Source organism: Elgaria multicarinata, chromosome 10, assembly GCF_023053635.1.
Source record: "Elgaria multicarinata webbii isolate HBS135686 ecotype San Diego chromosome 10, rElgMul1.1.pri, whole genome shotgun sequence".
Lineage (NCBI taxonomy): Eukaryota > Metazoa > Chordata > Lepidosauria > Squamata > Anguidae > Elgaria > Elgaria multicarinata.
Genome location: NC_086180.1, coordinates 48,483,212 through 48,508,326, shown reverse-complemented (window position 1 = coordinate 48,508,326; position 25,115 = coordinate 48,483,212).

The following is a 25,115-nucleotide window of genomic DNA, read 5'->3' as shown; positions in this document are numbered from 1 at the left end:
TTGGCCATGTAGTCAAGCAATTCTTCACATGCCTCCCCAGCTTCCTGGATTTCTGAAGACTTGCAAAACCACAATACAGGTTACCCACCATGTGGCTGGAGGCCAGAAATAGAGTGTCTATGTGTCCTCTCTTACAGAGGACTATCCTCTATTTCAAGTGCTGCCCTGTTCAATTCCAGTTTAAATATAAAGCACCATAAGAACTGTTGGCTATCAGTAATGAGCAGTTGGACAGCAGGCTGAACTAGCAGGTGCAGGGGTCACCTGGGCAGGATCTACACTACTGCTTATAACAGTTTATAATGGTTATGACAACTGTTCAGGCCCAGGACACATTACATATACAGTTTTCATACCGTTTTAAAGGTGTTATTATATCTTGCTTGCTGTAGATCGGCCCCTGGTCATCGTCTGCTGCAGTCTGGTGAGGTATACTGTAGTTCTATTTAAATTCTAAGAATATTTTCTAAATTTGCATCAATATATATAAATTAGCATATGCAAATCACGGCCGTCTGTTGTCCTCTTTTTTGGCAATGCATTTCGTCTTTTGTGGCACTTAATAATAATTATTTCTAAATTTGCATCAATACATATAAATTAGCATATGCAAATGTTATGCAAAACATGGCCCTCTTTTGCCATCTTTTTTGGTGATGTATTTCCTTTTTTGTGGTGCTTCATAATACAGCATGAGCTACCACATAATAGGTTTTAAAATGACACAAACGTGTGTGTGTGAATCCAACCTCTCACTCAGCTTCCTCGCATGCCCATACTAACTATATACAGATAGATATATTCTTTCTGTCCCCTTGTAAAGTACTTCTGTATTCTCCAATTAATCTAATCTGTTTCTATTGGGGTTCCCTAATTGCTAAATATTCTGGTGCCTCTTTATGCCCCAAAGCTCTTGAAAAATGCTATCAAAACATCTCATATAATGATATGCCCCAAGATTAGCTGATGCATGCCTATATGAGATGCAAAATATTATGTAAGGCTTAAAGTTGTCAACCTCCTAACCAAGCTAAGCACAGAAATTAATTCAAGACCCACAGGGCAAGGTGTTGTAAGCTGGTTGTTGTCATATTGCAAACAGGAACAAAATGCTCTGTGTGTGGTAAATATGCAAGTATTGAATATATTCCTCAGCAGGTAAGACTCAGAACTCTCTCTCTCTCTCTGTGTGTGTGTGTGTCTTTCTGTTTCTCTTCTGTCATTCTCTTTTTGCAAGAGGATTTGTAGAAGACTCCCACTAGGAAAAACAACACTGAAGTATTTTAAGAGTTAATGACTTCTGAACAATTTGAAAATAAAAACTTCCCTTTGGTAGCTAATGAGAATGAACTGCTTCATGTTGAATGAAGCTTAAGTAAATGTGAAGAAATACTATACCCTGCCTAAACTGAGATTGGAGCTCCTAATTGTACATCTTTAAATGAATGGCAACATTGCATATATAATTAAGTCTTTTCAGTGCCTAACTACCTGCATAATTCTTTCTTTCTGTTTTCTTTCAGTTTGTTATAATGAAGTTCACAGGAATCTGTGGTCTACAAAAAAAAACACTTTTGCTTAAAACATAATTTCCATTTATAATTTCCATAAAACTGGACAGAGGGTCGGATTCAGACTCAGTCATGCTTAAAAGAGATTCATCGAAATCAATGTGCTCTGAGCCGGTCATGACTAAATTAGGTCCAATTAATTTCACTGTTTTCACTCAAGACATGACTAAATCTGCATCCAAGCCAGGGAATAAAAAAAAAAAAAAATCAATACCCTGGTGGCATTTTTTATTAAGAGTGTGTTTGGTTCACACTTCATAGTTCCCCAGGGTAGTCGTGAATGAGCGTGCTGGCTCCTGACCTCCCACTCACTCCCGCTGAGCTAAACAACATCTAAGTGGAGATACTCAATGGGTAGCATCCAATTGTGTTGCTCCAGCAGCAGGAAGGAACTGCTAGCAGAACTGATTTCTCCTTCTCCCCTGTACCCCTCCCCCAATATGCTCTTGAAGTTTGATTGGGGAAGGGGCTGAGGGTGGGGGAGGAGAGGATGGGAAAGTCCCATCACATTAGCAGAAGTCCCATTGCCATAGCATCCTTTGGCATCATGATCCAGTAGAGGATGTGCAGGGGGTAGGCTGTGGTTTCTCAATAGTCTGAAAAATGTACTCTGCGTATGCTCAAGGGCACTCATTGCATCATTTCACAGATTCCAGGAACACATGTGTGGCTGAGTTTGATGTCTCAGTCCAAATTAACCTGTATCAAAAGGCAGATTCTGATTTTATATGTTATGCTCCGATACCTGTAGCCAAGATTGAATGTTATCATTTTGTGAGCATACATAATGGCCTTTCGGTTGTTGTTGTTGTTTGTTTGTTTGTTTGTTTGTTTAAATAGGAGGTTGAGTTACAGAGTTTCCTGACAGAGGGGGAGAGGGGCAAGGAGATGTTCCTGCTAATAAGTAAAGTTTAATGTAATATATAAAAAGAATTATGTCTTCGTTTATTCATAACACGGTGTAATGGCTGTAACTTAGTGGTACAGCACATGCACCATATGCAGGAATTCCAGATTCAGTTCCTGGCGTTTCCAGGTGGACTGGGAAATACATCCATCTGAAAAACTGGAGGGCCATTGCCGGTCACTTCTGACTGAGATGGAGCAATGTAAGATATTCAGTATAATATCTTACACTTGTCATGGTCACATTTTATTTTATTGCTGAAAACCCTGTGGCCCTGTTCAGAAGACACTTTAAACCATGGTTTTAACCACAGTGACTAAGGCAAAAAGCCTTATTCCATGTGGTTAAAGCTGTGGTTTAAGGTGTCTTCTGAGCACAGCCTGGCTTTCTGACTTAAACACCATGGTTAAACTCATGGTTTAAGGTATCTTCTGAACAGGGCCAGTATGTAATATTTTATGTTATTGCATAGAATTCACATCATTCTGATATAACATTCTACTCTTTGTATTGTTTGTTGTTCCTTGTGTTTTTAAAGGACCTGAACGTTTGAAGAATATATTTCTTTCCATGGAAATGTTGGACAGCACAGCACTAGAACAGAAAGATGCGTGGAACACTATTTCTAGCCCACTCAAGATTTTTTGTACTCTGGATACATATTTTCAATTAGTTGTGCACCCATCTCATGATATTCCTATTTCTTTAACCTATTTATGAGAAGTAGAACTTTGGCATTGGGTGGTATAGAAAAGTAATATATAAAGTATGGAAATGAGTCACAAGCACCAGCAGGAATAATTCAAACCTCTTTCAATCATTTACTTGCATTTTGTAGTGTTAAACTGTGTTCTTAGCCGATTTGAACAACGCTTCTGTTTCCAACTCAATGTTGTGATTCATGTCTGAAGAGTTGCATGGGGAGGATGATGACTTACACTGGTGTGGCCGCGTTGGAATCAAGTGGAAGTAGTCTGTGATTCAACCCTTTAATATTTTGTAAAATGTATACTGAAAAGTTTGTGGGAAAGCTCATTTAAAATTTTTCCCATTTCAGTTTCACCAATCAACTTTATATGCTTTTAAGATGTAATGTAAGATTGACAAAGTAAGGTCTGTGAGGATTTTCCCAACCATTCTGCTATTGCCATTCTTATTTGATAGACTGAAAGTCAAAGAAAAGTGTTTCGTGCCTTTGTTCATAAGTTTTTGAGCTTTCAGATGACAGCTTCCCAGTGGAACTCCTCTGAGGCTAGTGCCTGCTCTCTTCATATGAGTAGAAATATTGTGCTATCCCAGGTGGAAAATACATTTTTGAAATCAATATCACTGACTGGCCTGGTAATGTATAGAATGCTGACCACCCAAAATACTGTTCCATGAAAGATCTCTGTAATAATTGCTGTTAACATCCAGACGCCTTCAGTCTTCCCATCAACATCAAAAATAACAAGTGCTGCTTTATTCTGCTAGCCATTGGCCTTGACAGCTTCCCAATAGACCTCTCTGTGCAAAATCAGTTGTTTATCAACCTCCATTCCTGGGTTGCGAACAAGATATGATGTATAAAGTCATCTGTGAAGCTAAATCAGAGGACATTTAAATGGCTTCAGTGAATCTGAATTGGTGGAAGATGTTTGCATTGCAAATTTTCTAGTTAAACGGTTGATATTCAATGGAAGCCTTTTTTCATCCCAGAAAAGGGCATATCTTCATAAGAACCTGAGAGAAAGTGCTGAGCCTGTTCAGTAAAATTATCCACCTTGTAGTTCAAAATTAGCCACTCTTGTTGTAGTCCTGTGCTAAGTAGACAGGAATAGGACTGTGCTGTCAGTGGGACATTTTGATGGAAAGGTGGCAAGATGATAGATAGATGGGTAGATGGATGGATGGATGGATGGATGAACCAGAGCAGAGATGATGTCTGTAACCTCATTTGTGATGTCTTAGCATTCTCCACAAATAATTAACTGTAGTATGTGAATATTATTATTAATAATATAAGTATGCTAATATGAATATTCTGAGTCTTGCCACTGTAGGATTCTAGTTTTAATTCAAAGACCTTGGAACTGGATTTTGTAAATTCCACTTGGAAACTAAAACTTGAAATCAACTTATTATTTAATAATAATATTGTTATTAAATAATAATAACTTATTTAAACAATGGAATAAAAGCAATCTGGGGGTATAAGTTACATTTGAAAATTAAAGTCACACAAAGGGGAAATTAAAACTAAAATCGAATCATGATTTGTAATATATGCTTTTAGGAAGAATAAGTAAGGAACTCATTAGTAATATTACATTATATGAATAGTGACAAATTCAGCTTCTTTAGACGTGATTAGATATTTAAAATTCTTAGCTAGTATAAAACATATTTCCAGCTCTTGGAACTGATATATGACTAATTCTTACTTCGTGACTATGAATCTTTAAAGGAAAAAAAACCCAACATTTAACATCATGTGATACACTGTGATGTTCCATTTGCTTTAGCTTCCAGAAATGTACTAAGCATATACAAAGTGACTGACAAAGTCTATGTCATTGCGGGTGGGAGGCATGCTACCACACTGAGGCCTTCTCCAGGGGCCTCCTCTTTTCTTAAACCAGGGGTGGACCAGAGAGGAGTATTCCTCCCCAAAGTCCACCATCAACCATGCTCCAGCCCCAGACAATCACACTCTGTGATGATGAACAGGGGGCAGGACTCAGATTCTCTGTATTCCCATCCCCCATGCTGGGCACAGGCGCACTCCTGCTTGAGGTAACTTGCTCAGTTACACAGGTAGTATGTTATTAGAAAAACAGAAATAGATTGCTTATTATTTATTTATAATATGTATCCCACTTCCTGCCCAGAACAATTGCAATAAAATCCCATTTAAACAAAATAATAAAGCCACAGAAGGCAATGGCATAAAACTAAAGTTTCACAATCATTTGATGGGCAATGAAATACCAATGAAAAAACCATCCTAGAAAGGAAGGTCTTCACTGTCCACCTTAAAACAAAGTCAAAGCTGTCCCACCAAGCCTCACAACATAGGGAGTTCCCTAGAGAGGGTGCCACATCTCTCAGCTGAAGAGCCGCACTTGAGATGGTAGAGATACTGACAGCAGGGCCTTGCTGATGGATATCAAGAGTCAAGACACAGCTGTGAGCAAGGCCAGCCAAAGATATTTTGCTACCTGAGGTGAAGAACAAAAAGGTGCCCCTTTCCATTCCATGTACAAAAGCTGACTAGACTGACAATTAAAGCTTTCTTCAACTCTGGTGATGGGACAGCATCCTCTGCCACACCTGAAGGCAACAGACTAGCTTAGGAGGTGCCAGGCAGTCTGTGTGGCACACAGCTCTGGGCTCCAACGCCTTGCTACCGCCTCTCTGCAACTGCCTCACTCTGTCTAATTGTAGGCCTGGCCCTTGCTGTGAGTATAGTATTAGGAATTCATAGTATTGATAATTTCATGCAGAGAAAGTGACTAGAGAAGTCTGACCAACTAACAAATCTTTTTCACATAATGACACTTCCCAACTTCTTAAAAAGTCACAAAAAGGTGGAAAGCAAACTAGCTAAGTTTGCCTACCAGGCAAGTCATTCTAAATTGGAATGTAATGGAATGATCATTTATGGAATGATCTTCACGACGAGGCCTTCCTGGTGCCAACATGGTCATATTTTTGGTGCCAGGTTAAAACTGCCCTCTTTTCTCAGTGTTTGGCAGCAGATAAAGAGGGTTTTTAAAAAAATATTTATCAGGTCCTGGATTGTCTCTGGCTTATTGTTTTAAATTGTTTTAGACTGTTGTTGTTGTTGTTGTTGTGTGCTATCTGTTTTATATCCTCGCATGAATGGTTTTTATACTTTATATAGTGTATTTTTATGGGTCTTAATTTTTGTGTACTGCCCAAAGAGTTTTGGCTATGGGGCAGAATGGAAATATAATAAATTAAATTAACTGAATGAAAATTGTCAGAAAGATCACTGAAAAAGACCTTATGGTTATCCCCACCAACCTAACTACCATAAAGAAGACAACCCAGAACAGGGTCTTTCCTGTTAGTGTCTTGCTCAAAGCTACCCAGAGAGTTTTATGGTGGAATAGGAATTTGAACCCTGGTATCCCCAGTGTAAGTATAATGCTGTAGCCAATTTATTGCACAGTAGAAATCAAATAATTTTCAGACCTTTCCTGGCTCTTTATCATGCTATTTTTTCACACCACCTAACATTCTTTTCACTGAAATAATTACAACTACAGTTACTCTAATAATGACATCTAATAATTATTCTCCCTTATGTCCATCAAAATGGGAAAGAACCATTATAAAAGATTACTTGACGGGCTATTTTGGAAAGAGGGGAGTAGAAAAAATTCTTCTTACATCATTTTCTCAAAGGCTTCTTCAGGTTACTGCTAAAGAAACCTCCCAGAGAGAATTGGGGGAGGGGCGATTCTGATCATAATACCGTGACTGTTCTCCCAAGGGCATTGTGATTCAAGTGACTTTTATGTTTTGAAATGAAAGGATGGGAATGTAATGGGTAATAGAAAGCATTTTATTTAAATTTAATAATTCACAAATGTTACAGTTTTAGAAATTAGAGCCCTGAGGACAAATTAGATGATTGCAAACCTTGCCAATGTGCAATGTAGGCTGATTAGATCAGCCTATGGCACTTGATGAACTGTAATGGGAAGAAAGAATCAATGTTAAATAGATTGCACATTAATATATATTATCTTATCTAAATATTTATTTTTCTTGAAGTGTCTCTGCTGCTGCAAAATCATTAGAAAGAGAAGATGAAAAATACTGGAGGCTAAACTCTGCTAGTGCATCAGCTAAGGGCTTCATTGGATGCACCATTTTGCTTTTATTCGACTGATAAAAGCAATATTCATGCAAGCACTGATAGAAGAACGGGGTTTTCATACACCAGTGCTTCTCTTATCAAGATACTTATGGCCCATTCCTTACTTGTGTGATGGCTCCTTCTGTCTCACTTGGCTTATCACCCATCAGCTATTCACACTCACCTTGTTCAGTGACAGCTCCAGATTTGCTGGGAGAAGGGTTCTTCTGCAAGATTCCCACCATGGCACATACACCCCTCTGCTGCTCAGAATTTTGCATTCAGGAAACCATCCTTCATTAACAACCACTACTGTTTTTTGTCAAGCTCCTGACCACTTATTAACAGTGCTCAAGCAAGCCTAATTCACCATGCGCTGAAGTTGCATTCTTCTGAGTCAGACCAATAGTCCATCTAGCCATGTATTGCTGAGCTACCTTGGGCATCCTCAGATGAAAAGGCAGGACAGAAAGTGTCTAAAATAAAAATACATAAAACAAGTACCCTCAGTTGCATTAGCTCATCAGATAACTTTCGCAGCTCTGTGAACTGAGGTCCTTTAACTGGAGAGTAAACCTGAGACTTTATGCATGCAAAGCATGTGCTCTACCACTGAGCTGGGCATGTTTAACACTGCAACATATCTATGTGCATTGTACATAGCTGGAATGATGAGAGAAGGGAATTAGGGTCTCAGAATCGAAGACATGAAAGATGGTAACAGGATGGGGTAAAGAGATGAAAAATCATATTCATTCACACGTGTGTGTGTATGCATGCATGTGTATAATGTAGTAACAAAAATCTTCTTTACAACAATGGTGTATTTTCCTACATAAAATATTTTTAAGTTTTAACATATGTCTATGTCCACAGGAATCTCTCATTTCCTGCATTTCATATGTGTTTGGGGCTGGTTCAACAACCAAGCATTCGTGCAATCGGTGTGCATTAGAAGTCCAACTTTCCATTTTGTATTTACATTTTGGTCACTGCAAAATATGTCTTCCAGCTGGTTGGCTTCACTAATAAGCATTATTTTAAATGAAAAGAGCTGTGTTGCCTTTTGCTTTAGTGGAAATGTTTCTCTTTATTCTAAATATTCTTTTCAATGGACTTTACTGATCACGCCAACTAGCGTTAGTTGGCTAATTCAGAATGAAGCATTGGAGAGAAATACAGAGAAACACTGGGCAATCAAGGGACACTTACAAAGCCCAATTGTTCCCAAAGCTTACCTTAAAGAGACAATGTGGTCTCTCTGGAAGCATCACTATGGTGATAACTGATAGATCTGTACTTAGCCTCCACTTTTCATCTCTGCTTTCTCTCCCAGTCATGCAGTCCAGAAACACGTTTTGGCCTTGGCCAGCTATTTTGCCAATTTAATGGTAAGAAAATATATGGCACACAAGACTTGCCCACCAAACTCCAGATGTGCCTAGAAGCACAGATGTGCCTAGAAGCAGACTTCATGAATGGCCTTACTCAGGATGTAGCTGATCAATAGAAAATGCTCAGTAGCATTTATGGATTAATGTGCTAAACAATTACATGACAGCGGTTGGCAGCAATTAAGTCTCTAGTTCTTATTAACTTTTGGTAGGAAAGAGCTGTGTTGGCCACGCTGGGGGGCTGAAGTCTAGAAGGTTTAATAGGATAAGGACCTAGAAGGTAAAGAAGCTAAAGGAAAGGAAGTCAAGATTCAGGGTAGTGGAAGGAAGAGAAAAGACAAGCAAAACTAAGGAAATGTCACACTTTCTGGCCTTGATCCCCCCAATTCAAAGGAGGGCTCTGAGGGGGGAAGGCTTAATTCAATAACCCATAATCTGCTACTCTGAGACGTTCCAGTCCTCAGGACATAGTTTTGCTAGATTCCTTGGACTCAGAGGACACTCCTCCAATGCAATCCTCACTTGCCCCAAGCCAGAGGTATCAGCAGCCACAGAATCAGGCAATGGCCTTTTAAGACCCAGACAGCTTCTCAGAGGGGATGGGGTTAACAGCAGTGTCAGACCTACCAGCCTTCATCAGGTATCTGAAGGCATCTGTGTATTGCTGAGACATCTGCTCTTCTTGAATGAATTCCAGCTCATACCTGCCATAGTGATCTGTCCAGTGTCCTCACAGGCCTGGCCTATCAGATGAGACCTTTCCTCATTGGATGTGATATTACTTTACCAAAGTTGTTCTGGTCCTTCCAGTATCACAGCTGCAATCCAGTCTCCCCTGGGAGCCTTAGGCCAAACTCGGACAAGACAGAAACTGAAGAAAGCATAGATGGAGGATAAAGAAGCTTGTGCAAAAGATGTGCAAAAAAGACAAGGAATATACAAAATGGAGTCTAAAGAAAGGGAACAGTAGAAAACACACACAAAACCTACAGAAGGGGGATTGTATGCCATTGGCAATAATGGGGAACAGAGATACATGCTGTGCAGGCAAGGAGCCTGGCCAAGAGCATCTGTCTGACCCTGGAAAACTGCTCCCAGTCAGAGTAGAAAATACAAGGCTGCATGGGCAACTATTCTGATTCTGTATAAAGGCATCTTCCTATGTTCATCAAAAGCCAATTCTGTCACATGAGGCTTTCCCCATAATTTAGCCGTATGGCTGGAAAGCAACATCTGAAGACCTCCTACATTGTAAAAACTGTTAAAAGAGTCTTTTTGTAGTGGATGTAGGGAATCAGTTTTATGAACAGTGTCTGGAAAATGGTAGAAAGAGCAAATTTAGGGCTGGGTAGCTCCAGGCAAGTCCCCTCAATGAAGCACAAGAAACTGAATGGAAGCTAAGGAGCAGACAGCCCCGATGTGGTATTTATACCTTCCTTCCTTCCTTCCTTGCTTGCTTGCTTTTCCAGTGTACCTGGTCTGGTTGAGGTGTTCAGAACCTAGAGCAGGGATGGGGAATCTCTGGCTCAGGAGACAAATCCAGCCCTCCTTGAGTCTCAGTTTGGCCTTCTGAAGATCCACAAATGGTTATACCCTTTTCCCTTTTTCCCTACTACCAATCATTTCCACCCACCACTAACCATTTGGTGGCTTGCTGGCTTTTGTGCCCCTTCCCTTCCTATTCTAAAAGGTTGAAGTGCTTCTCCTAAGGCATACTTACTGGATGTAAGCTTTAAGCTACAATGTGCTGGTATGTTTTGTATTTTTGCCCCGCTCTCTTTTTCCTTTGGCCCCACCCACCACTGGAACATGGCCTCTGAGAGCTTCTGTGAGACTGAATTCAGCTCTTGCCTTGAAAGAGGTTCCCTACCCGTAACGTAGAGAGACTCAGGCCTGGTGAAAGGAATGAGGAAAAGCAAGATGAGGCTAGGAAAGCCAGGGTCATGGGTTTCAGAAGACATTAGGCCAAAGGAAGTAGAGGAATAGGGTTTAGGAAACAAGAGTTGGAACTTGGGACAGAACATTGTCCAGAGGAATGAAGGGGAATAAGACCAGAAAAAGAGAAAAGATCTGGGAGTGAAGATGGGCAGACAAGAAGGAACAGGAGCTTCCTACCTAAAATGGTGGAGGTTGACACTTAGATGTTTCCATAAGCATATTGGTTATAGACAAAGAATTATAATTAGTAAATTCCTTTGTTTCTTCAATGATCTTGATTTTTGGATGCATGTTCTTTTTGTTGCCTTGCTTTTGTTAACTTTATTTGGAAATAAAATAACACTTCATGATCAATAAGTAAAGTGCTCAGGGTGAAGTTCTCTAATCAATAGTCTTACTCCTAACTCATATAGAAACACATGCAAAATAAATATTTGGTCATAGTAAAGTATTGCTCTAAAATACTATGAATCACCACAACATTAAGTAAAAAAATGTGCCCTGAAGCAGGGGGAAATATTCTAACTGAAATTCTTCCTTTAAAATAAATAAATTCAGTAGAGATATAGAAATTGATCAAAATATTATGCTCCAATGTATGCAATTCATTTTAATATTCACTCCTATGATTCACCCAGAGTTCAGGCCACACAGAATGAACAAACAAGTTGGCATTCATTTGTTGTTTTTGACAAATCTGATGATGTCTATTAATAAGACATTTGATTACTTGCCTTTTCAGATTTCCAAATGCATCTGGAGCCTGTTTTGCTTTTGTTTATAGCCAAGTTCTTAATTTGCACTTGATTACACCCAGTCTTCTAGGTTGTTAGGCCAAATGCTGAAAGATCCTGAGTGCCTGCAGCTCTCGTAGAAATCATAATTTCTGCACAACGTGATAATTATTGCATTCCAAGAGAATTAGCATAATAAAAGCCATACTTGGGATGGACTAAAATCTGATTATAACAAGAAAGAAAGTTCCCTCTGGTAATAATCAATTTTCACACTATTTAAATGGAATAAAATTTCACTGAAACCATTTGGAAGTTGCATTTCTTTTCACTGTATATACAGTGGGCTAACTCAAATGGGCTAACTCAAAATCATCTGGAGCCCAGGGTGATTCATATTTTTCTCACACATGAACGATTTCTATGTATGAAAAAGTTTGAAATCTCTGCGATAATTCTTTTGTGCTAATTGCACATGTACCTATTTCATTGCATGCTCTGCTAGACTTTAGTGCTGGAATGGGCAACTTATGGCCCTGCAGATGTTTTGGCCTACAGCTTCCATCATCCCTCACCATTGGCTATGTTAGCTAGGGCTGGTGGGAATTGGAGGCCAAAACATGTGGAGGATCACAAGTTGTCCACCAGTGGTTTAGTGAGACATGAATGAGCCTGGCATTCTCCCACTCTTGCATGTACACTCCCCAACCTCCTTCCTCCCATGTGGCTGGGGGGAGGAGGAGGTTTAGGTTTTGCATCCACTTTTAGTTAACCCCACTTTGCAGTATTCCCTGAACTAGGGTTAATTTAAAAGCCTCAGAAGCCATGGCTTGACGGCTTGTTTTGTACTGATTACTACACAAACTACTAAAGATGTCAAACAAAGCATCATTAAGCAAGAGTAGAAGTGAAAACTTTTGAAATACTCCTTCCAGTCACACAGGCAGAGGAAAGGGAAGGTGGCGCATACAAGCCTGGGCAGGGGCTAGGTGTGCTCAAGTCTAGTGAAACCATAGTTTAGTGTGTCTAAACGAAGCCTCAGTGCACACATAGTGGAAACTGTAGCTAATAGTAACTTTTCAGAATATGTGCACGCAGTGAAATAGATGCATGACAATGTGTACAGGGGTTTTATGCAATTTGCCTTGTGGAAGTGTTTCCACTGTTGCTGAAAGAAAAATCATTATTGCTGTTGCTCATTTGTGAATTAATCACTTCAAATCTAATAAAAGTGTCCATTACTCAACACTTAAAGTGAACTTTAAAAAGAAGGAGACGATATACTATGCAAAAAATAAACACATTCAAAACCATCCAAGTTTCAAACTTTGAAACACGCAGTACACTGGCAAGCACAAGACGGCAAACTAACTTTAGGCAAACAACCCATACAGAAAGCATAACACATGTCCTTAGCTAAGGATCTAAGAAATTGGAAGCAGGCAGAACACACTTCCTCTGCCTAAGGGATTATCAATGTCATCATCTATGACTACTGATAATCAATTCAATTATAAGAAGATGGGGAAGTAGGCATCTGGATTTACTAAGCTCCTGCTTCACTCTGCCAAATGGGGGTGATTTCTGCTGTCAGTAATGTATACATTTCAGAAGTACTGTGTGCACATCCTGAATGCTAGGGGCAGGGCCGGTGCCAGACTATTTTGCGCCCTAGGCAGGTGAGCTGCTTTCACCCACCCACACCCACCCCAGCGTACCAGGGCACGGTGCGCCATCTTGCCTGCCCAGCTGAAGCGAAGCCAGGACGCTGGGGTGGGGGTGGGCGGCTTCGGAATGGCGCACCCAGCTGGAAGCCGCTCTGGGAGAGCGACTTCCGGGCACACCGTTCCAAAGCCGCCCGCCCGCCCCTTTACCCCAGCGTTCTGGCTTCGCTTCGGTGTCCACCCATCCGAAGTGAAGCCAGGACGCTGGAGTGGGGGCGGGGGGCGGGCATGGCTTTGCTTCGGCTGGGTGGGCACCCAGCCGAAGTGAAGCCAGGATGCTTGGGCGGGCAGCTTCGGAACGGCGCACCCGGAAGCCGCCCTCTCAGAGCCGCTGTGGGACAGCAGCTTCCAGGTGTGGTGTTCAGCGCCCCACTTACCTTGGCGCTCTAGGCGGCCGCCTGAGTGGCCTCTATGGTAGCACCGGCCCTGGCTGGGGGGAAGGGACTTGTCTCCCCAATTACTCTTCTTTGTCATTTGGCAGACCTCCAAGCAAAAGAAGGATCAATGCAAATGAACTTCATTGACTGTATACCATACCAAGAAGATATTGGTAGATATACAATTTTTGTCAAATCATTATGATCCCATCATGGCAATGCTATATCCCTCTTGTGCGTTTATAGGACACACAATGAAATTTGTTGCAGTATTTTGAATAATGTGGAATAAAAAGCAAGAAATAACACTATGAAAGTGGCATATGGAATGTGTGATGTGTCCCAACAGTTATAAGTGCACTTCAGTACCTTTATAAAGCAGCAGTGTAGATCCAGCCCAGGACCCATTGTAGTCTAGAGCCAGTATAACTGTAGTATTTTTGTAATGTATTTATAGTAATATATCTATACTAGTGTAAAGTCCAGGACACCATGGGCACTGGTAGTCCGTCTCCTTTCCCACTTTTTTGTTGCTCAGTTTTGCCCCTTGAGCTTTGAACATTTTTGAACTCTCAAAATTTTCTGCACATCTCCACTGCTCAAGCTTCAGGGTTTTTTTAAAAAAAAATGAGCAAAATTGGTCTGGTAGATCTCAAGAAATAAGCCTTACATTACCATATTCTTATATAAAATTTAGTTAGCAGTAGAAAAATTGAACTTCATGATCAAAACGAATCTCAGCTTTCCTGCAAATTCTGTACATGTGAGTCTTCCTTTGCTTAGCTTCATATCCCTTCTAACCTCTCTATAAAAATACATGAAAAAGGCACACAATGTACCATAATTAGAAACTGATTGTAATATGAAATATTTGAATCTAATAGTCCATATGTTTTGAAAGAAACAGATTTCGTTGCTCTTATCACTGCCTTGTTCTGCATAGTTCTATACAAGTAAAATATTTAGTATGAATTCCAGAAGAAACTTTCATGATAGTCACGTGAAAGTAATCATATGCCACTAATTTAACACATGGCTGAATAAGGCACGGCCTACTTCCCATCTTATGCATCAACAGCAGTGGAAGCCGCCAGAACCAAGATGGCGGTGGTGACGGAGGCAGCAGGTAAGGAGACTGGTTGGGGGTGTGGGGCCGACTCCGAAGCGCTGAGGCGGCCTGAAGCTTTGGAGCCAATCGGCTTCAGGCTGCCTCAGCCTTTGCCTGAACCACCTCGCATCTGATTCTGAAGAGTCCAAATAACCCCGATCCACTTCAGATTCAGGGTTCAGGTCCGAGGCAGTGCACAGCCCTAGTTAGCATGTGGACAGCAGATGGAACAGGCAGGCACATAGATCAACTCGTCTGTCTCCTACACTAAGGCACAGCCTTTTCCCGTCTCATGCATCGGGAACGGAGTGGTGACGGAGGCAGCAGGTAAGGAGACTGGAGGCGGCGGCTCTGAAGCGCCGAGGTGGCCTGAAGTTTCAGAGCCAATTGGCATCGGCTTCAGGCTGCCTCGGCCTTCGCCCGAACCACCTCGCATCTGGTGCGGAAGGGTCCAAATAACCCCAATCCACTTCAGATTCGGGGTTCGGATCTGAGGCAGTGCACAGTCCTAGTTAGCACGTAAACAGCAGATAGAACAGGCAGGCACATTGGTCATCTCATCTGTCTCCTACACTATAGTAAGACACAATGTATTTCTGCTTCTATTATAATTATTATTTCTCACTTTGCATCTATACGAAGTGCAAAACAGCCACTCTAATTGTGGGCCTCTGCATATATATTTTACATTAAATACATGGATTTTTTACATTTAAAATAGAATTCTGCAGGTCTTTTGAGAATCTGGCAGTTAAAGAGCTCAGTAATGCATCAGAGCAAGGAGAAGTTGAATCAATAGTTGGAAATTAAAACTGGTGTACTTTAAATTAGATATAAGGCACAAATCTTTAATGCTGAATGTAATTAACTATTCACGCTAGGGAAAGACATGGATTGGATAATACATTATTTAGTCATTTAAACATGGTTGGACAGTTTGTTAAAAGTTGTGGGTTTGTCCAGTAAACACACAAACAAAAAAAACCCAATTATCCTGATATGAATAGTAGCTAGTCAGTCTGAATATAGTCTTGTGCCCTAATCCTGTAAATGTGCACATCTTCTGCCCAACTCAAAACTGCTTGATCTGATGAAGTTACAATAATGATTCAATGGGGGCTTCTTTGCACGAGCAGAATGGCTGGCCACTCCCGGAAGTTTTCACGTCCTTTTGACGACGTCGGCATTGGCCAGGATGTCTCCCGCAACTTCCTCCCCCTCCCCCCGCTTATTCCATTATAAACTAGATCAAAGAAAAGCTGGAATAAACCCTAAAGGTATCAAATTGGCATTGTGTTAAGCTGGAGTTACGCTATGAACTTGCCAAGGAAGAACCTTCCCATGTCTGTGATCGAGGGAAAGGATGATCAAATGCCTCCCTACAACAAAGGGACACAGATTTGATCCACCACCCCACCAAGAGCACCCCTTTAAGTTCAATGGGGCTTACTACCAAGTAAGTGTGCTGAGAATCTTATGTCTACTCAGAAGTAAGTCCCATGGTGTTCAACGGGTTTTACTCCCAAGCAAGTGAGTTATGTCTACCCAGAAATAAGTTCTGGATTTCCTGGGGGCTGCAAGGAAATGGCAGACTTCCCCTCCCCTCCTTTGCACACATGCCAGGGAGGGAGGGGGAGGGAGGGAGGCACCCCCTTGATTCAGACCTTTAAAGGAGGAAGCAGGATCTTCTGCCTGGTCTACCCTCTCCTCTGGTGTAATCAGCTCATAGCAATCGTGCCAAGAACCAGGAAGCACAACAGTGCTGGGTAAACAACGTGATTTCCCTTAGTGTGCAGAACCTCTCGGTGTGGAAAGTAGGACAACTGCTTCCTGCTTTGCCCTTTATAGTTCCAACTCCCTCACAAAAGGTGATGGCTGGAATGCATTTAGGTTAAGATGGCACAGAGCCAAATCAATGGCCCAAAGCCTTCTGTCGTCATACTGAATCATACTATTCATTGCCCTGTCATGTGCAACACAGTGGCCTTGATCTGACAGTGGTACACATTTGGTGATTTGCTGCTGTGATGGTATTGGCTGTTAATAGCTGGGAAATCCTGGGGCAGTTCGCTATGCCTGTGCAGTGCACTGCTTTGGTCAAAACGACATGCCTGATTCGAAACATGTAAAGCTGATTTACACTGCCAGCAGCAATTGCAGATCCAAGGTAGGGGTGCATGTACTACTTTCCCTGCAGTATGCCTACATTTCTGTTGATCATATTAAGGCTACGAAGCAAACACACTGCCTGCAGGCCACACACACCTCACCTTGGCCTTTTTCTTTTTCTTTTCTTTTTTGCATATACACCCCTCCTCTCACCCTGCCAATGTGCTGCCAAGTTTGCTCTGGAATTCAGTAGTGGCCCAGAAGCAGTGATTTTGCTTTAAACCAGTTGTGTGGGAAGTTTTCAAGCAAAACCTCTGTCATTCTTGCTTCTGCATGCTAGGAAATTTGGTGGCAGGTTCGACTGCAAGGGTGGCAGCAGGGGCCAAGGAGCAGCAACAACAGTGTTCATCCCCACTATATGTTTGTGTTCTAGCTTTGCTTTGATGAGTGCATGTGGAAGAGTTCTGTGTTCTTGAAATAGACTTACGAGTTAGTCTGGTGTAGTGATTAGAATTTTGGACTGGTACTCAGGTGATCCAAGTTCTAGTTCCACCTCAGCCATGAAGCTCACTGGGTGACTTTGGGTCAGTCAGTGGCCTTAGCTAGATCTAAGGATTATCCCAGGCAAATGGAGGGGTCATCCCTGCCTGCTCCCGGGATCCCCTGTGTGTCATTTGGATGCACAGGGACGATCCCGAGATATAGGCCTGGTCTAGCTATGGCCACTGACTCTCAGCCTAACCTACCTCACAGGGTTCTTGTGATGATAAAATAGGGTGACCATATGGAAAGGAGGACAGGGCTCCTGTATCTTTAACAGTTGTATTGAAAAGGAAATTTCAGCAGGTGTCATTTATATATGTGGGGAACCTGGTGAAATTCCCTCTTCATCACAACAGTTAAAGCTGCAGGTGCCCTGCCCTCTTTTAAATCTGGTCACTCTAGTATAGCTCCTGCAGCTTTAACTGTTGTGATGGAGAGGGAATTTCACCAGGTTCTCCATATATACAAATGACACCTGCTGAAATTCCCTTTTCTATGCAACTGTTAAAGATACAGGAGCCCTGTCCTCCTTTTCATATGGTCACCCTAGATAAAATGGAAAGGAGGAGGACATGTAAGCTGCTTTAGCTTCCTTGCAACACAATCCCAAATGGGGCAGCATGAAAAGGGAAATAAATGCCCAGTGTTTACCAGCCAAGTGCACCATTTCCCCTCCAATCAATATACACACACTAATTTAGTAGTAAACCCCAATGACAATTACTTCTGAGCAAAAATGCATAGGATCATGCTGTCGGCATGCCTTTTACATCTTTGCCATCTAATTTGAAGTAGGGTGACCTAAAGAAAAGAAGGACAGAGCCCCTGTATCTTTAGCAGTTGTATAGAAAATTGAATTTCAGCAGGTGTTGTTTGTATGCATGCAGCACCTGGTGAAATTCTCTCTTCATCATCACAACAGTTGAAGTTGCAGGAGCCCTGCCCTCTTTTGTATCTGGCCAAGAGGACAGGGCTCCTGCATCTTTAACTGTTGTGATGAAGAGGGAATTTCACCAGGTGCTGCATGCATACAAATGATACCTGCTGAAATGCAATTTTCTATACAACTGTTGAAGATGCAGGAACCCTGCCCTCCTTTCCATACGGTCATCCCATATGAAGCAATCCCTAGAAGGTTTCCTGTTTCTGTGATCTACATAAAAATAAATTTCATTTTTAGTGCCTTTTTACATTAACAATTGTCTCCTCAATTACATTGTTTGCTTTGTTAACAATTTACATTTTATTTACCAGTTTGTAACTTGGGAAATTTTTAAAGGAAATCTTCTTGCCTTTCATATCTATTATTGACTCTATTATGTAACCATGTCGGTATCACTTGGGATATATTTGTGGTGCTCTAATCAGTAATATATATTTTGTATTAGCATTTTTGTCAATAAAAAACCCCTAAAGACAGAAATTCTGAGAAATTCCATTCATTAGGCAAAACTCTTACAATAGAATACTCTTTAAAAACATTCTTCACAATTTAAATTCTCACAGCTATTTAATATGGTAGAGTTTATAACTTTTCTTTTGTTAGAGAATCTGCTTTTGTTGTGTAATCTGGGGGCTGAACAGAGTGTTCATTGCCAAAAAACAAAATTCAGATTTTAATTTCTTTTAATAAGTAGCACTCATAAAACTCAGTTTTATTGTAAAGCTGTTAATTTAGAGTGTTGCCAATTTATCCTAGATGAAACAAATATGGTTACTTCAATCTCTCTCCCCAGTCTCTCTCTCTCTCTCTCTCTCTCTCTCTGGCTGAGTTTGGACGACACTCTAATCAACGGTTGTTTCCCATTCTGTTCCTATTAGCGTGTCATCTGAACTCAGCCTCTCTCTCTCTCTCTCTCTGTTTCTATAAACATACACATACACACAAAGATAGAGAGACAGATTTTCTGAAATTTTATTTATTTATTATTACATTTTATTACATTTATATATAGCCCCATAGCTGAAGCTCTTTGGGCAGATTACAAAAGTTAAAAACAATGAACATTAAAAATAGATATACAGAACTTTAAAACCATCAAAAGCATAAAAACAATATCGATTTAAAATAAGACTCTCCAAGACAAGTCAATCAAAAGAATCAGGGTAGTTGATTGACTATACTGTTCTCCTTTCACCAGCATACTTATTTTAAGGTATCTCTCCAATTTGATTATGGGGATTGGTTTGTAGCCAGAATACTGGAAAGTAATTAATTGGATACAAAGAATTCTCCTCTCATTTTATATTTGTTATCAATTCTATTTCTTCTCATCATATGTTCAAAATAAGTCTGCGTATCCATATATGTTTGTTAACTTCCATTTTCCAAAATGCCCTACCTTAGCATCTTCTTTAAATTTTATAGCATAAAATCAGAGCCGCAGCTGGAGATCGTGATGGGCTTCCTTTCACGTACTTAGCCCAAACTTTTATAAGATTATTCATTTTTTAAAATGGGAATGTTTACAATATTTCCACCTATTCTTATCCTTCAGCCATAACAGGGCTTGTATTGAGGCTAGGAAGTAACTTTGTCCTGACAGTCTGAGAGCCACAGCACCACTGTTCCTTCCCATAATACTGAAGTAACTGTAGAAGCCCTGGACCACAGAGGAGAAGCCCACACAATGTGACCAAACTCTCATAAAATTGGGCTAACATATGGATTAAGAATTGGTCCTCTGTACCATTCATTTCCTCAGCACTTAATATTAGAGAGCTGTCATTTAAATTAGGGCTGTTGCAGACAGATGGGGGGAATCGTGTTTCTTTACCTTTGCTCTTGCTTTCTGCTTCTCTGCCATGACAGGGATGAACAGAATCACATGGGGGAGAAAGGGGAAGCAAGCAGCAACCATGTGGCCCATTCAGTTTAGTGGGACAGCGCCCTCTAGTGTGCATTTTATAGTGAAGCTTCTTCTGCACACGGCAGGAAATAGCAACAAATATCACTATAGCTCAGAAGAGTTGAGTATTCTGAAGATTATTTTATAATGAAGAAATGGTGGAAGGAGCAGGAGTAGTGCAGGAGGATCATTGCATCATCAAAATGACCTGCAAAGAACTGTGAGTTGCCAGTCACGAGTGTGCTATAAAACACTCATCTGAAGAAGCTCTTGATCCCCAATTAGCACTTGTCCCCAAACAAATTGTCTGTCATTGAGTAATCAGCGATCCAACCATTGCTGGAAGAGTTATCACAAGGTGGGATCTCTGTTTCACTGCCCTTGACCATACCCAAAGCTATAAAGGGCCTGAAGCAGAATTCAAAATGTTATATTCAAAATATCATGTGGTGTCTCTTAGCATTTGAACCACAGGGGCACTTTTGCTGGGAGTTCTGGATGCAAAGAGAAGCTCCACAAATGGATGCGATCTTATCTTCCTCCTCTTGGCAGCCACTAGAATTCAAATGGCTCTTAAATGGAAAAGCAGGAATCCAACTTCACTTTTGAGTGGGGAAATACTTACGATGGACAAGATATTGACACAGATGAAAGCGATTTCCAACCGTAAAGCTAAATATGAAGACAATTATTATTTTTTCTTTTTTTAAATGGATCTCATTCTTATCCAAAGTAGATGCTGTAGTGTAGAAAAACAATACAGATAGTTGCAAGCAATGGGAGGGAAATTATTTACCCTCGCTCTAAGGCTGGCATAAATTTTCCCCTGTGTTGGGGGGTGGGTGGGTTGGGACTGGGGAAGCACATCCAGTGACTGTCCATCCACCCCCTTCTCCCCTTTCCAAAGTTGGACCTCTCTGGAGGGGGTGATCCAATCTACCCTATGGCCCCTGGGATGCCTTTCCAGAGACCATAGGATTTTATCATAAGCAAGCATAGCAGAGCCATGACACAACATGAGGAAGGAGGCACCACTTCCACAGTGCTCTGTGAGGTTGAATGCAGGAACCAACAGCCCCCCCCCCCATGGGGACTAGGGTGGCCTCTTGAGCTGATCTACCTCTACCTCTGTTGCGTGTAAAGCAGCAATATGGTGTGTGTGTGTGTGTGTGCGTGTGCGTGTGTGTGTTTGGTTCGCTTCAACTCTTCAATATGTGTCTTCTTCAACATACCCTGTTTGTGGGGGGGGGGGGGAAGGGCAGCCATTTCCCCAGCAGGTTCATGCAAAATATTATTAGCATATTTTAATCAGTTCTTTTATTTATTTGTTTAAATTATTTATATCCTGCCTTTCAAGGTAAGCCCTCCAAATGTAGCTCTCTTGTCTTTGCAAACTATGTGTGGAAAACGGTGTCATCAAAGTAGCTGGACAGAAAAGTAACGTTCTGTTAAAAAAGAAAAGTTGCATTGCATTACTCTGGGAATAGGCAGAGCATTGCTTTCGGAATAAGGAGCAGATGTTCACAAATGAAGTGAAAGCTTTGCATGTTGGTGATTGTCATGAACTTTTTTAGATAAAAGAAATGTTTATTCAGTATCAAGCAGAGCAATTGTTCTTCACATGAAGTTCCTGTATTTGTTTCTGAAGCAAACTTAAGGTAATTCTAAATGACCAAGGGTATATATTTTTTGCTCAATTTCAAAATGCTGAGTGCACCAGATCTTTAGTTTCAAGTTTCTCTAGAACAGAATGAGAATAGAACAACAACATTTAATAAATAAAACACAACACAGTATAAAATACAACACAGTATTTTATTTATTAAATGTATATTCTTGGTATTTTTCCAAGTAGTTCAGGGCGACAGATGTGGGTTTTCCCTCCCTCCCTCCACCCACCCATTTTTATCCTCACAACAACCCTGTGAGGTTAGGATGAGAAAGACAGTGACCCAGTTTTCATGTAATGGGCAAATGGATTAATTTACCCTCAAATTGCCAATATCGAACAGAAGCGAACAAATGTGTTGCCTCTAGTATGTTCTTTGCTCCTGCTTTCAGTTAACAACCTACGATCACTCTGTTCATGTTAGCATGATGTCCAAACCAGACACTTAAACAACCCAGAGTTACTAACAGGGACTGGCCGGCGAGATCACATTACGCCAGTCCTTTTACAACTTCATTGGCTGCCAGTCCAGGTCCGGGCCCGATTCAAAGTGCTGGTATTGACATTTAAAGCCCTAAACGGTTTGGGGCCAGGTTATTTGAAGGAACGCCTCCTCCCATATGTACCTGCCCGGACCTTAAGATCATCTACAGGGGCCCTTCTCCGTGAACCCCTGCCAAAGGAAGTGAGGCAGGTGGCTACTAGGAGGAGGGCTTTCTCTGCTGTGGCACCCTGGTTGTGGAATGAGCTCCCCAGAGAGGTCCGCCTGGCGCCTACACTGTATTCCTTTTGTCGCCAGCTGAAGACCTTTTTATTCTCTCAGTATTTTAATACTTAATTTTAACTTAAATTTAAATTTTACTGTTTTATATCAATTTTGCTGCGTGGTTTTTAACCTGGTTGTGCTTTTTATACTGTATTTTGTATTTGTGCTTTTAACCTGTTGGTTGTTTTATTATGGTTTTAATTTTTGTGAACTGCCCAGAGAGCTTTGGCTATTGGGCAGTATAAAAATGTAATAAATAAATACATAAATAAATAACCCAACAACAATTCACTCCCCCTTGTGCCCAAAAACCCATGAGTTAAACAATCCAAGGGTTGTCATCACATGAGAACCAGGTCAGTGATTGGCCTGAGATCACCGAATCAGCTTCATGGCTAAATGGAGATTTGAACCTGCATCTCCCTAATCCCAGTCTGGCACTCCAAGCACTACACTACGCTGGCTCCCATCAGTGTAGTAACAATGTACTGTATGTTTGACAAGGGCTGTGGTATTGTCACTGAGAATTCTGTTTTAGGTTTTTAAGCATAGATCTGTTCAGCTGATGCAGTTCCTATTCCTGACAGAAGAAAATTGGACAGAATTTTAGCTAGCAGTGGCAGAAATCTTCCAATACCTGATCCATCTGGCAAAACTAACAGGACTATTTCAGTGTAGCACTGCAGGCCTGGAAGGATCTGTTTCCAATTTTCGTCCCCCTTCCAAAGGAGCAAACAAAGATGAAGACCTATGGTGCAGGTGTGTGTATTACTATCTAATTCAGCTTACATGATCTGGATTTCCCATTGCCCTTGATTCGGTTATGGTACACCCTGCAATTATGTCATTGTTACCAGGGCTGGGTCCGGCTGGGCAAACAGGCTGGAGATGACTAACTAGTCGCTGTGACTAGCTGACTGGCTCCCTAGCTGTGACTGTATGCATAGTTTTATAGCATTATGTGTGCTTTGCAAACATGCAAAAAGCATTCCTCTTCCCATTTCAAGCCTTTTGATTGTACCATTAAATGGCAGATTGCCTGTAGGAATGAGCCATGGAGGTTTTAATTCCCACAGATAGAACTCTCATTGGTCCCTTTATTTCCAAAGTCAAGAGGTGAGTGTGGATCCTGATGTAGCCAAAATGGCACCATCCATGCACAAGAGGGATGAATTATCAGCCTTGGGAATAACAAGGTTTGCAGAAGTATCAAAAAAGATTTGTGCGGGGGGGACCCTAAAGGAACAGACCTTGAAAACAGCCTAATAAAGTTTGAGACATGCTCAGTGGCCACAGAAGGCTGATAGACTATTGCATAGGAGGACTGAAAATAGGATGGAAATGGGGGTATGGTAAGCAGAGCACGACTGACTGACTGGGACAATGAGCAGGAGCCCGTCACATGGCCGCATTTTGTTAAAGGAGTCTCTTGTATGACCTGTTCTCAGTCCAGATGCACTACTTGAGCCAGTTCCCGCTTTCCACTGTGAGCCATTAAGGGTGCATTCCTGGGCATATTTAGACAGGAAAAAAAGGCCTACAATTCCCGGCATGCATAGGAATGCACCTTAAATGTTGCATAATCAAGTAGAAAAGATAATTGCATAATCAAGTGGCTTTTTTCCTGACAAAACATGTGTAGGATTGTGCCTTAAATGTCGCATAATCAAATGGAAAAGATGCAGAAACGGGCAACAAAAATTACCAAGGGACTGGAGCAACTCCCCTATGAGGAAAAAAGGACCACACTGAAGGCTTTTTAGCTTAGAAAAAAAAGGCAAGTAAGGGTGGGGGCAGGAGACATCGTAAAGAAATATGAAATGATGCATGGCGTGGAGAAAGTGGATAGGGAGCAGCTGTTCTCCAGTCACCATACTTGACCCCAGGTTCACCCAATGAAGCTGAATGGGGAGACCCAGTCAGCTAGTCACAGCGACTAGTTAGCCTGATTGCCCAGCCAGACCCAGTCCTGGTAACAATGACATAATTGTAGGGTGTGCCATAACTGAATCAAGGGCAATGGGAAATCCAGACGCTGTAAGCTGAATTAGTAGATAATAATACACACACCTGCAGCATAGGCCTTTGTCTTTGTTTGCTCCCTTGGAAGGGGGACGAAAATTGGAAACAGGCTCGCAGTGCTACTTCTTCGCAGTGTAGTAACAATGTATGTTTGACAAGGGCTGTGGTATTGTCACTGAGAATTCTGTTTTAGGTTTTTAAGTATAGATCTGTTCAGCTGATGCAGGGCCTTGCTAGACCTACCTGATAATCCGGCCAGGAGTCGGGGCGACGGCGCGCTGCAACTAGCGCGCACCATCACCCTTTTCCACACGTAAGACGCAACGGGGCAAGGGGAAGCCCCGTCGCATCCGCCATTTTTTTTAAGCCTTAAAGGGCCATGTGCGCAGGAGTGCACTGCCGGACAAGGTAAGTCTTTTTAAAAATAAATATAGGGTCCCCGCTCCCCCTGCTCCTGATTCCCCCCACACACACACATAATGCCTGATCCCCCCCATCCGCTCGCTCGGCCGTCCTCCCCCCGTCTGCCATGTC